The sequence below is a fragment of the Pogona vitticeps genome, chromosome 1, assembly GCF_051106095.1.
Source record: "Pogona vitticeps strain Pit_001003342236 chromosome 1, PviZW2.1, whole genome shotgun sequence".
NCBI classification, from domain to species: Eukaryota; Metazoa; Chordata; class Lepidosauria; order Squamata; family Agamidae; genus Pogona; species Pogona vitticeps.
In genome coordinates, this window is record NC_135783.1 from 50,932,211 (window position 1) to 50,946,722 (window position 14,512).

A 14,512-nucleotide genomic window follows, 5' to 3' on the forward strand; every position below is an offset into this window, starting at 1 on the left:
AGCTACACAGTCTCAGGGCACCCCCAGAAGGCGATGGTAAGCGACTTCTGAAACATTATATCCCTGGAAAACCTTGAAAAGGATCGCCGCGAGTCAGAATTGACTTGATGGCACATGATGAGGATTTATTACCATTTTTATAAAACTTCCAGAAATCATGCCGTTATTTAGGACATTTTGCAACTTCATTTCGTGATTTCTGATCTGTTTCTCAGATGAGTAACCTTTTCAGTGTTGCAATCCTTGATATAGCTGTGGCACCTTCTTCTTCTTTTTCCACATTGATTTTAAAATAGTGGAGTGACTGATTCTTAAAATAATTCTGGCTCCTTGTACTCTACATATTTAATGATCTTTGTAGCGATTTTTATTTCCAATTCAGCATTTTTTTAAAAAGCAGCCTGTTGTAGCCCCCAATTGTTCTCTAATGGTATTGCAGGGTTATATTTCTTATGCTCATGTATTATTTGTACTTGAGAAAGCTGCACTGCACAAAATATTTTCATTTATCTGCTCACAGTGACAGTAAGTCTGAATTGTCATAGTTAGCAGACTATAATTATATTAATATAATATGCGGCTACCTTGATGTTAATGCATGAAATAGGAAAAAAGAACTTATTCCAATTTCCTCTCATTGTACATTCCATTATGACAGCCCTAAATCTAGGCTATTGCTTTGGCTTGGACCACTCATCCTTCAGCTTTAGGTTTCAATGCATTTTGTCCGTCTTTTGTAGTTCGGAGTAAATTAGAAATCATTTTAGAACATTTTCCACTTCAATACTTGCTCTCTTTGCCAGATCATTAATAAGCATAATAGACCTTTGGCCATTGTGAAAGTGGCTATTTAATCATATGCCTTTTGGAAGCAGGGAGGCTGTTGTGCTGAGCCATTTTTCAAGGGAACCATCCTTCCCTTGCACCATTTCTGCACACTGAGCTAGCAATGTCTTGAAGGTGCAGCTAGGCTCTGAAGCATGCCCACACAAATTATGTGCCTAAGAAATCTATCTGTTTAAAAATGGCACATCCATTAATTTGGATCTATGCACGAAACCCTTCTTTGCATATATATTTAACTGCATAGTGGTGACCCTTTCTCCACGGTTAACCTCTTGCTGGTCTGAGCTTGATCACACACCTCCATCTTTTGTAGTTTGGTATTTATAGTGTACGAACCATGCAAGTTGTCAAGAATTGCAAGGATCAGCAGACAGCTACTGTGTGTGATGGCCACAAAACTTATTGGTAGCTTAAGGTCAACTACATAGCTTATTAGTCAACTACTGTTAAGCCCTAGGATCACTGTTGGATCTTTCTGGAGAAGAAGGATTGATTAATAAAGGGACTTCCTGTTCCAGCTGAGCTTTGCTTGAGCACCATGGTCTTCCTGAGTTCTGGCATCTGTGCTTGTTCTTTGGTTCTGACTTGTAGCTTGTTACTTGGTCTTACCTCCGGGTTTGCCCTCTGACTCTGACTTCTGGCCTGCTGCTTGATTGGGGCAAGCACGCTGCATAGTCAAACCATCTGCTCAATTGATTAGCGGTTGGGCATGTATGTTTCTCGTGCAGGCAGGCATCCAGTAGTTCTTCCTCCAAGCATAAGCTGGGCTTTCTCTGTGAAGGATGACAGTAGGCTTCTGCAAATAATGCAACCTCATGCTACTCTGGTGGTGGTGCTTTCCACTCACAGGGATGACAATAGGATCTTGGCCTAAGGGTGTGAATCCTGATTCGATTCATCCACACAAAGCAAAAAAGAAACCTTCAAATGTTTTCCACCTTGAAGTGAGAAAAGTTATACAATTCCAACCCAATCTCACCCCCAATTCTGTAAAATGCACAGTACAGTGGACCCTCGACTTACGGAATTAATCCATATTGGAATGGTGGCTGCAGGTCAAAAAGTCTGTAGGTCGAGTCTCCATTGACCTACAATGCATTGAAAACCGATTAACCCCGTAACCGGCTGTTTTTGTTCCATTTTGTTGTTTTTTTCTGGTCTGTAGGTCGATTCTCTGGCTGCAAGTTGAACCTAAATTTTGCGGCTAGAAAAGTCTGTAACTTGAAAAGTCTGTAAGTGGAGCTGTCTGCAAGTCGTCTGTAAATGTTATGTTTTATGGATTGGTAAAAGTTGTAACAGTGAATGGTTTGCATTTTTGGAGTCTTGTGGTGCTGTGGTTAAACTGCAGCATTTCAGTCAAGACTTTGCTCATGATCTGGGTTGAATCCTAGGTAGCCAGCTTAAGGTTCACTCAGGCTTCCAATCTTCTGAAGTCAGTACCCAACTTACTGGGGGACAATGTCTAGCTTGCATAATTAAATAGTAAACTGCCCAGAGAGTGTTTTAAGCACTACAGGGTGGTATAAAAGCATTTTGCTTTGTATACAGTCAGCCTGTTATTTAGTGCTTGATTTGCATGTGGGCTTAGCCCAACAAGGCAGAAAACTGCAAGAAAACAAGTTCTGTGCAAATTATATTGTGTCCAAATTGTGAAAACATCAGTGGAGAATAAATTTGACAGCCTGGTTTAACCTGAAGCCAAAATATCTCAAGGGGGTTTAAAAAAATCCTCAAAGGGCTGTTTCACTGGGCTAAAATAACCACTCTCAACTAGAATATTAGTAATGGCATAGGGTTTTTGTTTGTGTGTGTGTGGTGGGGTTTGCACATGATCCTGCCACCTGGTTTGAACTTCAAAGCTTCTTCTAATTTCTCTGTCCTGCTCTCCTACCTTGGCCTTTAGTCAGCTGTCTGGTGTGGCTCTTTGCCTGGAAGTATGGAATCTTGGATTCCTTGTTGAGGTCCCTCATCAAATAAAGGCAACCTAAATCTATGAGGAAGAGGAATTTAGCAAATATTCTCCACATCTGTTCTTAGTGTACAGTGGGAAGACAAGCAAGAAAAGAAGACTTACATAAATCTGAAGCAATGTAGAAGCAACTAGACCTGCTGTTATCATCTTCACCATGATGTAGGAAGGTTTTTCACCTTTTGATCCACCCTAGTCTCCAGAATGTGGGGAACATCTGGTCATGGTAACACATGCCTTAGTTACATTTTGTTTGGTTGATTGCAGATTGCTGGAATCATGGTGCTGACTGGGGTAATCCCCTTGTGACAACTGCTTTGCAGCTACTGGTCCATTGTGTCAATTTCAATGGGTCACTGTTTTACTGATTGATATTCACCTGTATTGACTAAACTGAGGTTATTGTATGTTGGACATATCACAAGAAGACACAACTCACTATATATATAGATGAACAGGGCTGTTAATGATAGGACCTTTTGGAGATGGCTAATGTTATAGGTTTCCATGGAGTCATAATTTTGGTTTTCTTATTCATTATTGCATTTGTTTAAATATTTGAATACTTTTTATGCTCCAACTCTGTCATCCTTTCTTTGAGCTAAAAGTACCATTTTGGAAATTTCTTCTGATATATTTTTTGTCTACATATCACACATTTTCTTTATAGACTGGCTCCTAGCATGTACCATGTGTCAGGGTGTTTTATATATCTAATTAATTTTTATCTCAACACTGGTGTGATATACTGTATATGGATCCATATATTCCCAAGCTGACCTTTCAGTGGAAAAAGAGTGAATTTACCATTCTCTGTTCTTCTTTCATGTGAGAATGAGTTTAAAAAACACCCAAACACCTCATTCTCCAACTGTTTTTGATGTGCAGCTTGCATATATTTCTATCAGTGGACCAGGGACTATTGAAACTACTGATGCTTTTAAATGCTCGTGGATTTTTTTAAATTCTGTACTGTCTTTCTGTGTTATTTTTACTACCTGAAATAATGTAGCATTTTCCTTATATTTTCCAGTAGTGAAACTGACAGATGAACATATGTTAGCTTTCACCTTATTCTTAAATTTCAGTGGAACAAATACTTCTTATGTTATATTAATTCTTTTTTAGCTCTTCAGATTTCTAATTTCTATAATGTCAGTGCATTCACTTTTTTCCCTGGGTACAATCTCCTGATGTCTCATCCCAGTAATGAACTTTATTGTTGAACATTATAATAGCACACATACAATTAAAGTTATTTTACAAATGTTATCTTCAGTGCAGCTTTGTGAGATGTACAAATATAATTCTTTTCTGGAAGATGATTGACAAGAACTAAGAAAAAGTCATTTTCTTAAGATGTGCACAGTGATTTCTTAGCGAATACTGTTTACACATGCCTAGAAATCTTTTCATGTAAGATACAGATCATGCATTTTAGTGGATGTAGCCAATTTTTATATGCCTTCTGTTGTTGCAGTTTCCACTGAAATCAGCTGGGTAGTTTGTACGAGCAAGAGTACAATGTCAACTTTGTACTGTAAATGCTTTCGACTGTAATGTGTTTTCATGGTTCAGCAAAGAATCCAGAATTTCTGGATTCATGGCTAAGACACTGTTCCTACATCGCATTGGCTGAAATTCTCCTGCATAAGTTATGTGAGGTAAGTTGGACTGCTGGCGAAGTCATACTGGTGGTGATGATTTTCAGTAATTAAAGACTTCCTCCCATCCCACAACCCCCAATGGCCCTCCAACAATGAATGGGATTCCATTGGAGCTTTAGGACCTTTAGGGGGACATTTGAAATATTTTCTTTAAAAAAAACACTGCAGGTGATGGTATCATCAGCTTTATGCTATAACTCATGGCAACAGGGCTTCAGACGTTTAGTGTCATACAAGTGTGAGAATACTCCATGCTATTAAGGGAACAGCAACATGCACAATCTAAATTTCTTGAAAACAAGGTACTGTAATAGGATTATGAGTAGTGTGTGGGACTGTTCTGGGGATGAACAGAGCTGGCCGCTGATAAAGATGCATTGCAGATCTTGCTCTCTCTCCTCCCCCCTCTCTCTGTGTGGTTGGATTGCATTATGTATTGCATATTGAGATCAAAATCCTTTGAACTCTAAAATGTAATACATTTATGATTCACACATTTGGGTAAAAGGAAAACTTTATTATAAAATCATCAACATCAGTGGGAATACAGGTCACTTGTTCTTCGACTGCAAAACTAATTGACATAGGCTTGGAAATACAACATAGATTTACTGAGCAACAAAATGTGCAACACCCAGTAGCTACTTCACTCATATTGATTTACTTCCTTGTCTCAGATTTGCTCGGAGATTAGAAAGACTTACTGTTTTGGCTGCTATTAAATACAGTCTAAACAATACCAGAGACTGATGTGTTCGTTACTTTTTCTTCAGGGGTAATGATTTCACGATCAGTATCTGCGCAGAAAAGAAATAGTGTTTTGTAGACTGTAAAAAGGCTATTTTGCAAAGCACTTTGAAAGTGGGAAGGGGGTGGGAAGTGCAAAAAAGGACACCATGAGCCAGCTAAGAGGCAGCAATTCAAAGCCTGAAAACTTTTAACAATGTTGTCAGCAGGAGTCTTCGCCACATTGATCTCAGCTATTAAAACTGTATACTGCTTAGCCCTAAAAAATCTGATAGCTAGTGGCAATTTGTGCATCAAAAGCTGAATAGGCAGTTGACTTGTGAAACATTAAGGTACACGTTTAAGAGTCACAAGAGTTCTGCCCACCACCAAGATCAGAGCCAACTGGAAAGAATGTTGAATGAATGATTTCACCATCATCACACATGCACCATTGGTTGTTTTTATTGCATGTTGTTGTTGTTGTTTAGGCGTTAAGACATGTCCGACTCTTCGTGACCCCATGGACCAGAGCACGCCAGGCCCTCCTGTCTTCCACTGCCTCCTGGAGTTGGGACAAATTCATGCTGGTAACTTCAATGACACTGTCCAACAATCTCATCCTCTGTCATCCCCTTCTCCTCTTTCTCTCACACTTTCCCAACATTAGGGTCTCTTCCAAGGAGTCTTCTCTTTTCGTGAGATGGCCAAAGTATTGGAGCTTCAGCTTCAGGATCTATCCTTCAGGTGAGCATTCAGGGTTGATTTCCTTCAGAATGGATAGGTTTGATCTCCTTGCAGTCCAGGAGACTCTCAAGAGTCTCCTCCAAGAGTATTGCATGAGAACCAGTTTATTTTATTTTATTTTTTGATTGATTGGTTGGTTGGTTGGTTGGTTCAACTTGTACAGCACTGTCTGGATGGTTTACAAAAATAAAATTCAGTCAAATAGTACATCATATCAAACATACTACAGTGGTGCCTCGCTAGACGATGATAATCCATTCCAATGAAATCGCTGTTTAGCGAAATCATTGTCTAGCGAAAAGCATTTCCCCATTGGAATGCGTTGAAACCTGTTTAATGCGTTCCAATGGGGAAGAATCACAGCTGCGGAATCCCTTTGATCTCTATTTGATCACTTCCCTCCTCTTCTTATGCCACACGGGCATAGGAAGAGGAAGAAAGGTGAACCAAGCCATCCCCCACCCTGGGGGTGGGATTCCTTTTAGGCAGGCTTTAGCAAGCCGCTAGAAGGGAAAATCCCTCTCTACTTATGACCCCAAGGAACACTTTGCGCATAAGCAGATAGAGAATGAAGGGATGAATACAAAAGGGTTATCTTCGTTGCTTCATATTCATGGGGGTCTCTGGACCCCATGAATACGAAACAACAAATATCTGATGAATCAGACATATTTAATAAATATCCTGATTTGTTTTTATATTCGTCCCCATGTCTAATTCCAAATATAGATAACATGATGGTGAAGCAATCAGCTTCTCTATCAGTTGATATCAATAGTAGGCCACTGTCTTTGTAGATGCAGATGTTTTAAGGAAGTTGTGCCAAAGTCAGAATCATGTCAAATGAAAGAACTTTTTGCCTACAGCTACACAGAAGACAGTAGATAGTAGATACAATGTGCTAAAAAAGCTCTGGTTTTTATTAAACTCTTTTAATAGAAACTGAAATTTTTGAATAGGGCCACTTTAACTTGGGCACAGTCTTAAATTTCCTTTTTGCAACTGTATGCTCCTCCACACAAAAGGCCATTTTCAGTACTCCGAAAATATTTTTCTTTACTCTTGAATTCCATAGAGCTGGTTAAGTTTTTGAGGCAGAAGGATTAAAGATAATTTAAATAAATTCTATTTATTTTCATATACAAGAGCATACGGTTGCAAAATATAAAGCAAATAGCTATGGTATTGCAGACTGTAAGTTTGAAAAGAAACAGAAGATCGTTCTAGCGGAGACCTCTACAACAAGGCATACTCAGACTTGGTAAAGTGTGCTATAATAATATTTAATATTATTCTAGCTCACTGCTTAAGTACTCACGGTACTCTGGATATATTGTGATCCACCTATTTTTAAAGATCTGCTGCCTCCAGAAGATCTTAGCAGAAGACGTAGCAACAGCTGAGAAAATGGTCACACCACATTAAGTGGAAGAGGTCAGATCATCTTCCTCTTTAGCTGTGTTCTATCGCAAACAAAGACATTTGTTTAATGGTACTGTTGCTTAATTTTATTTATCGGCTGTCTTTTATTTATCTCATTCTGTGTTATTTTGCTTTCAGTGCTCATTTGCTTTGTTGTAAATCAGGACAGCTGCTGGATTAGGGTATACATGCGTAACTTGCTTCCTCTGATCTTGACCTGCCCTTATAGTAAATGGACTTTAATGATTGTTTTTATTTATTTTATATCTAACAAATCATTCTGAAGCTGGCTGGATAACTCAGTGAGCGAGGTATCTTGCTGTAGATCCAGAAGTTGGTAGTTTGATTCCCCACAATGCCTCCTGGGAGAAGAACCAGCCTGTGTAGCCTTGGGCAAGCTGCATAGTCCCAGGGTCCCCCAGAAGAAGGGACTGGGAAACCACTTCTGAGTACTGTCTACCTAGAGAACCTTAAAAAGACTGACATAAATTAGAATCAATTTGATGGCACTGAATAATTATGTTATTGGAGAGGGGGGAAAAGAGAGATGGATGAAAAAAAGATATAAACAAATAAAATGTTGTAACTTTTGCATGAAGCCGAGTCCAAATTGAGTCAGTAGTGCAACTTAAGTCCGACTTGACAGCAAGTCACACAACTTGAGTCCCCATCATTGTAATAATAATTGGTTGTTGTGGGTTTTTCGGGCTTCTTGGCCGTGTTCTGAAGGTAGTTTTTCCTAACGTTTCGCCAGTCTCTGTGGCCGGCATCTTCAGAGAACAGCAAACTTCAGAACATGGCCAAGAAGCCCGAAAAACCCACAACAACCATTAGATCCCGGCCGTGAAAGCCTTTGCGAATACATTGAACGCCTCTACGGGGATGAAACAGTCAGTAATAATAATTGTTGTCATTTTGCTTTGAGCATTTTATGGGCTATGCACTCTTGTTCGGGATGTACATCATACTGAACTTGGTGGAATGCTTTTGAGAGATCATCTTCAAGTTCAGGCCATTGGAAAGCTTGCCATAAACCGGAACAGAATTCTGTCCTCTCAGCTTGGCTGACCTTACAACTTAATTTATATTTACAAGGTGCTTTCTAGTACATTTATGACTCGATTTCAGTCATGGGATTATATTACTTTCCTCCAATGGAATGGAGGGGGAAGTTTTATAAATAGCGTCACTACACAAGTATCCAGATCATCTGCTCACTTATGTTCAAAATACACATCCTTTCATTTTTTCCCCCAGTGCCCCACAGAATCACATTGCACTTCATAATAACAAGTCTTTTGTCCTCTTATCTTGACTGACCTTAAAAGCCTTATTATTATCAAAGTACAATATGATTCGAGTGGGAATTTTTTTTTTAAAAGGAAAAGATATATAAGTTCTGGGTACTAATGTACTAAAACTATTTATAAAACATTCCAGTTCATTGGAGGAAAGCCATATTTTTAAATGTTTTACTAACCATATACTATTCCAAACAAACTTTAAAAGCAACATGAAGGCAATTTTTGAGTGTTCCTAAGGCAGAGTATAGAAAGTTGCTCTTAAAAACTAAGCACTTGCAGTATGAATCCAAGACCAAAATATAACAAAACAAAAGAAGCTGGTTTATCTTACAATTACAATATTTAAAGGGTCTCTTGATTTTTAGTTTCTCAAAGTATTGTATGTTGTTATTTTTTTAAAAATGAATTCTATAAGCCACTAGTCTGTGGTACAAAATACACCCTTCTTTCATCTAACTCGCTGTCACTTTATGACTTACATCAGAACACAAGCAACAAGCAGGAGACTGCACAGATGAGTAAGTCCTTGAACTACATAGTAGTTCCCTTCCACCCTTTACTAATGCCACACCTTTGTAACTCTAAAAGTGAGTCAAAAGTTACCGTTGCTCCACCAAAGTAGTGGAATTATCCTTAGTATCTCTTAAGACAGGGGTGGGCAATTAATTTCTGTAGGGGCCACATGAAAAATCTGAACTGTGTCCTGGGGTGGATAGTAATAGGCCCCCATTGGGTGAGGCCCTGTGGTGAACGAACTACAAGGCTGACGTAGTTAACTCCCTAAACTTTTTAGGGAGGTAACTATGTGATTGTGTAATTCGTTCACCACGGGGGGGTGGGGGGAGAAAAATAAACACTGACACTGAGCTAACTCACCTGACCTCTGTTCCCCTGCGGCTTTCCTCTCCGACTGTCTTCTATCCTGCGCAGGCGACATCTGTATATTTTGAGAGATGGTAATCTGACATTCAAGTAACAGGACGACTCTGGCCTAGGCTTCTGAAGATGATGAAAACTTATGCCGAATAAAACTGCTTAGCCTTTAAGGCAACACAGAATTCTTGCTTGTATTCAGTGCAAGAGACAAATGCAGTTACCTTCTTGGAAACATTTTAATTATACTAATTATTTCAAGATTAGGACATATACATACAAATTAGTATATGGACACTGCATGCAAACATTCCTGTGGACATTGTTTTCCAAGTGGGAAGGAGAATTTGAGTAAGGAGTTCAGGACGCAGGAATGTAAGCCTGGAAATTGGACTGAACTGTGGAGAAGTAGAGAAGGAAGAGAGAAGAGAGAGGACCAGTTAATCGAGAACGCTGTGGATACTTTGTGGATTATACTGACCCATGGGGAAATATAGTAATATTGCACATTTCAGCAGCTCTGTTAATTTCTTCCATTGAAGAATTCATGGATTTAACTTTCATTTTACTCCTTTCCAAGTATTATTTCATTGTTATCTGCTCATGTTGATGTTATTAGATGTATCTATTGTACCTTGTTTTGTTTTCACCAGCACATTTCAAACTCACATCTAGGTAAATTAATCCATTATGTGGTTATTTTAAGAAGATTTTATATTTATGAATATCTAGCTAGCTACAAATAGTACCTAGCCCGATTTTTGATGTAAAATTGAAACCAGCACACCAGCCAGATAATCTAATGGATTCCTTCCTTCCTTCCTTCCTTCCTTCCTTCCTTCCTTCCTTCCTTCCTTCCTTCCTTCCTTCCTTCCTTCCTTCCTTCCTTCCTTCCTTCCTTCCTTCCTTCCTTCCTTCCATAATTCTCAGCTGTCTCCCTGGCTGCTTGCTTCTTTAGCTGCAGCAAACTGCCAGATCACCAGCTGATAGAACAGGGTAGAATTTTACCAATATTTTTTTACTTTTCCGATCCTTATAATGAACATTTAGCATTCTCCTGTGAGTTTGTGTATCACTTCAATCATAAGTATTATTGTTTATATTTGTTATATTTTTATCCTAGTTTTTTTTTTTTTTTTACAAATTTGTATTCAAGGCACCTTGCACACAAATGAAAACAATTTTGAGGGCAAATGCTATTAACATCGTCATCACAAAACAGTTTAAAAGGCAAGGCTGAAAAGATATGTTTTCATATATGTCCTAAAAGGAACCTGAATGGGAATGAATGTGCTTCTGATTATCTTCTGACTGCATTTCACAATCTGGGACCAGCACAGAACAAAACTCTCTCCCAAGCACCTATCAAGCAGGCCTTAGTAGATGAGTGTATTCTCATGAGAGTTTGTACAGATCTCAGTGTCTATACAGGTTCATAATGATATAGATGATTCCCTCGATATCCCAGGCCCCAGGCTGCTTAGGCTCTTAAGGACTAAAAATTTAAAACTACCTCTTCAAATTGGTCCCAGAAAGCAACTGGCAATCTGTTCAAATCTGTCAGTGTCACAGTAATATAATCTCAGCATAACTGTGATGTATTTTGGAAACAGTCTGAAACTCTTCAGGTATAGCCCTACGTGGAATCTACTTCAGTAATCTAGACATTATAACTAAAGCATGGATAGCTACTGCCGAGTAGCTTGGAAATAGCGGCCTCACACTAGACATACAAATTAGTATATGGATATTGCCAGGCACAGACCACAACCTGCTGAGATATTAGGCACAGCTCATAGCCCACTGAGGTCCTGTATCTCTCCTAAAGGTGGGCTGTTAAGGACACTTGGGACTAATTTATACCTTTGAAAAACTCTACTTATGCAGTGGGAAAAGTTCAGGGATGTACACAGCAGAATTAGCTTCAAGTCTCCCCTCAGTAGACCACCCATTATTGCTTTGTTCTCTTCAAATAACATTTACAGTCTCAATAACTCACTCTGAGACAATTGGTAAAAGAAAGAATAAAAGGTTCCATTTACTCACAGTTCTGAACAGATCAAAAAATATCATATTGTAGAAGAAAAATGACTGGTTACATGAAGAGAACTTAACTGACTAACTAGCTTTATAAGTAGTGAGTCAGTTAAGTTCTCTTCATGTAACTCTAACTGTCCCCTGCTGACTGGAAAAGAGTGAGAAAAGAAGGTTGCTATATTCCAATACTAATAGCTCACTTCTGGACCATTTGAAGATTACATGCCAGCCATACACGCTGTTTAGTCACAGCAAACATCTGTGAATGACCAATATTCCACTTCACCTGGCACTGGCTACCCCCTCACACACCATCTCAGCAACTGAGCTGTAGAATGGACTGCTGGTGTTATTAGGATCCATTACTTGGTAGCATACTAAACCTGGTGGGAAACGGTAACTGAAGGAACATGTGGGCTAATTTACCCAGTCCTTCTCATTTTCTCTTCCCCATCTTACTCTGCCCTCAACTGCCAGTAAAGTCTACAGTGAAACACATCCCACAAAGCACTGGCTGTACTGAAATTGAGGAAATTCCTCTGCTGAAGCCACAGAGATAGTTACAAAACTATGTGTATTAAATGCACAGCTCATTTTTCAGGTATAAAATCAAATGCAAGGCACGTCACTGGCATTTCAAGAATCTCAGTATTTCAAGCAGCTCAGAGAGCATTATAAAGTCATACTAAATATTGCTTTAACTGAAATCAAGCAGGCATGGCCCTGCACACTTCCAGAATATGTCTATGCATGTTGAGCTTTGGGAAAGCCAGCAGGGAAGAGCTTGGAAAGCTACTTTTAGGATACTAAAATCAGCATGGCCATCTGGGAGTTGCATTTTTAAAAGTAACTTTTCCAAACTCTGAAGCAGAATATATAAGTTAGCTCTCCTAGGGAGCAATTTGGGTTGCTGCCCGCAGTACATTTTTCAACAGCCCATTTCTGCTCATTTGTATGACTTTGGCAAGAAGCAAAAACTTGCTATATACACTTCGGATAATACATAATTATACACTGCTGTACTGCCCATAAGGGGAAAAACTGAAAGGGAAAGGAATGCCAATGAAAGAATTAATGTGCTCATCTAGCATTTTTTTCTTCTTTAAAAAAATAGTCTATGAATAGATGATCACTGGTTAACAATGCAAGTAATTTTGCAAGTACTGTGTCAGCCATTCATAGACGGACAATAGCGCTTATTGGCATCTGTGATTCTAAGTAGAGGAATCAGTTTTATTCAAAATAATGGAGAAGAGCTATGAAATTGTACACACTCCTAGCTTGGAGTGAATGCTATTGAATCCAAGAGGACTTATTCCTTAATAGGCAGGCACAGGACTCCGTTGTCAGTCATACTGAGAAAAATAAAACATGCTCAAAGGATCTGTGTGCATGAACTGGTCAAAGTGCATGTGACAACTCTATCTTATATGGACTCCAAAGAGGGTTAATTTTTAAAATTTTAATGTTAATTATTTTAAATTTTAAAATAATGTTAATTATTTTAAATTTTAATTTCAATTCATTTATTAATTTATGTATTAAAGAAGTCTTTTAAAAGACTTCTCTGGCTAGAAAGGCTAAAAATATATGAAGCTGAGAGTGTAAACTTTTGATCTAGATGCAGAAGACCTGAAGAATATGTTTGTTTCTCCATACCGTATATGTTCAAATCTATTTCATTCAGTCATGAACTCACTGGTGGCTGTAGGGTTGTGTCACCTTCCCCATCTTCATCTACAATGTGACAAATGTTTTGGGAATGCACATAGGAAGGCTCTATGAATACACAAAAGGAGCTGTTTAAAGAATTATATTCACACACTGACCCATATAAAACACTGAAACAACTGAAAGACAAAGGCCCACTTCTCCCCCAAATTAAATGATTAGGATTTGCAAATACCTAAAGGTATCTCCTGAAAATTGATAATTAAGATGCCTTGGGTACTGTTTTCTCCCCAGCTAGGGAAATATAGAAAGAACCTTAACAACAAACATGTTTATGACAGTTGTAGTGTTACAAAAAAAGAAAGGATCATGTAAGTACAGTAGCAAGATTGGTTGTTGGCATGTTATTACTCTCGTTGCTTTGCCTATGGTCATGAGAAAAATGCCAACTCTTTTGTGTGTTTGTTATTTTTCCCAGCTCAATCATTAAACAGTTTTAAGTAAGCTGTGTGCTTCCACTGTCTGCTTTATGCTCCATTAACAACTCCTTTGAATCACACTGGGAAGGAGTGAAGTTACACTGAATATGTGGATTTATTCACATATTTTTGCAATATTATACCCCAAAGATGGATTTACCTCTTGTTATTTTCAACTTCCCCTTGTAACAAGCATGTCTGTTCTTAGCTATCTCATGAGCCGCTCTCTGATTTGCTTTACATCTGTTCCATCTCTGTGGGTAATGAGATCAGCAGGCAACACAGAAAGCAAATGGAAGTTCGAAATTAACCATGGCACACATCTATTTGGCCAAAAAAGCCAACAACATGCAACCAAAAATACACAGGATGTTTTAGCTATCCAGAATTATAGTTTGTGTGTGAACAGTTATTTAGATTGCTTTTTGGCAGGATGATCTGGTTCACTCTATTTGCTAGTGACCAGACAATGTACTCCAGATTGTGAAACAGCTCAGACCTGCTCCATGCCCAGTCCCGTGGCAGAGCTGCTCTTTTTATTGGAGGGGGCTAGAAGGGTCAGGATCCAATCACATTTGTAAAGAAGGGTGGCTTTAAAGTGTCCCTTTAAAGACCATACCCTCAAAGTGACCCTTTTTGAGCAATCCAATATATTTACATTACAGTCTTACACCCTGAGTTACAGAATTCACACAGAATTAGACTTAAAAGGTAGGGATTCTTTGGCTCTCTCACTGGTCACTATTTGTAACCAAATTAAAGCTGCATGGT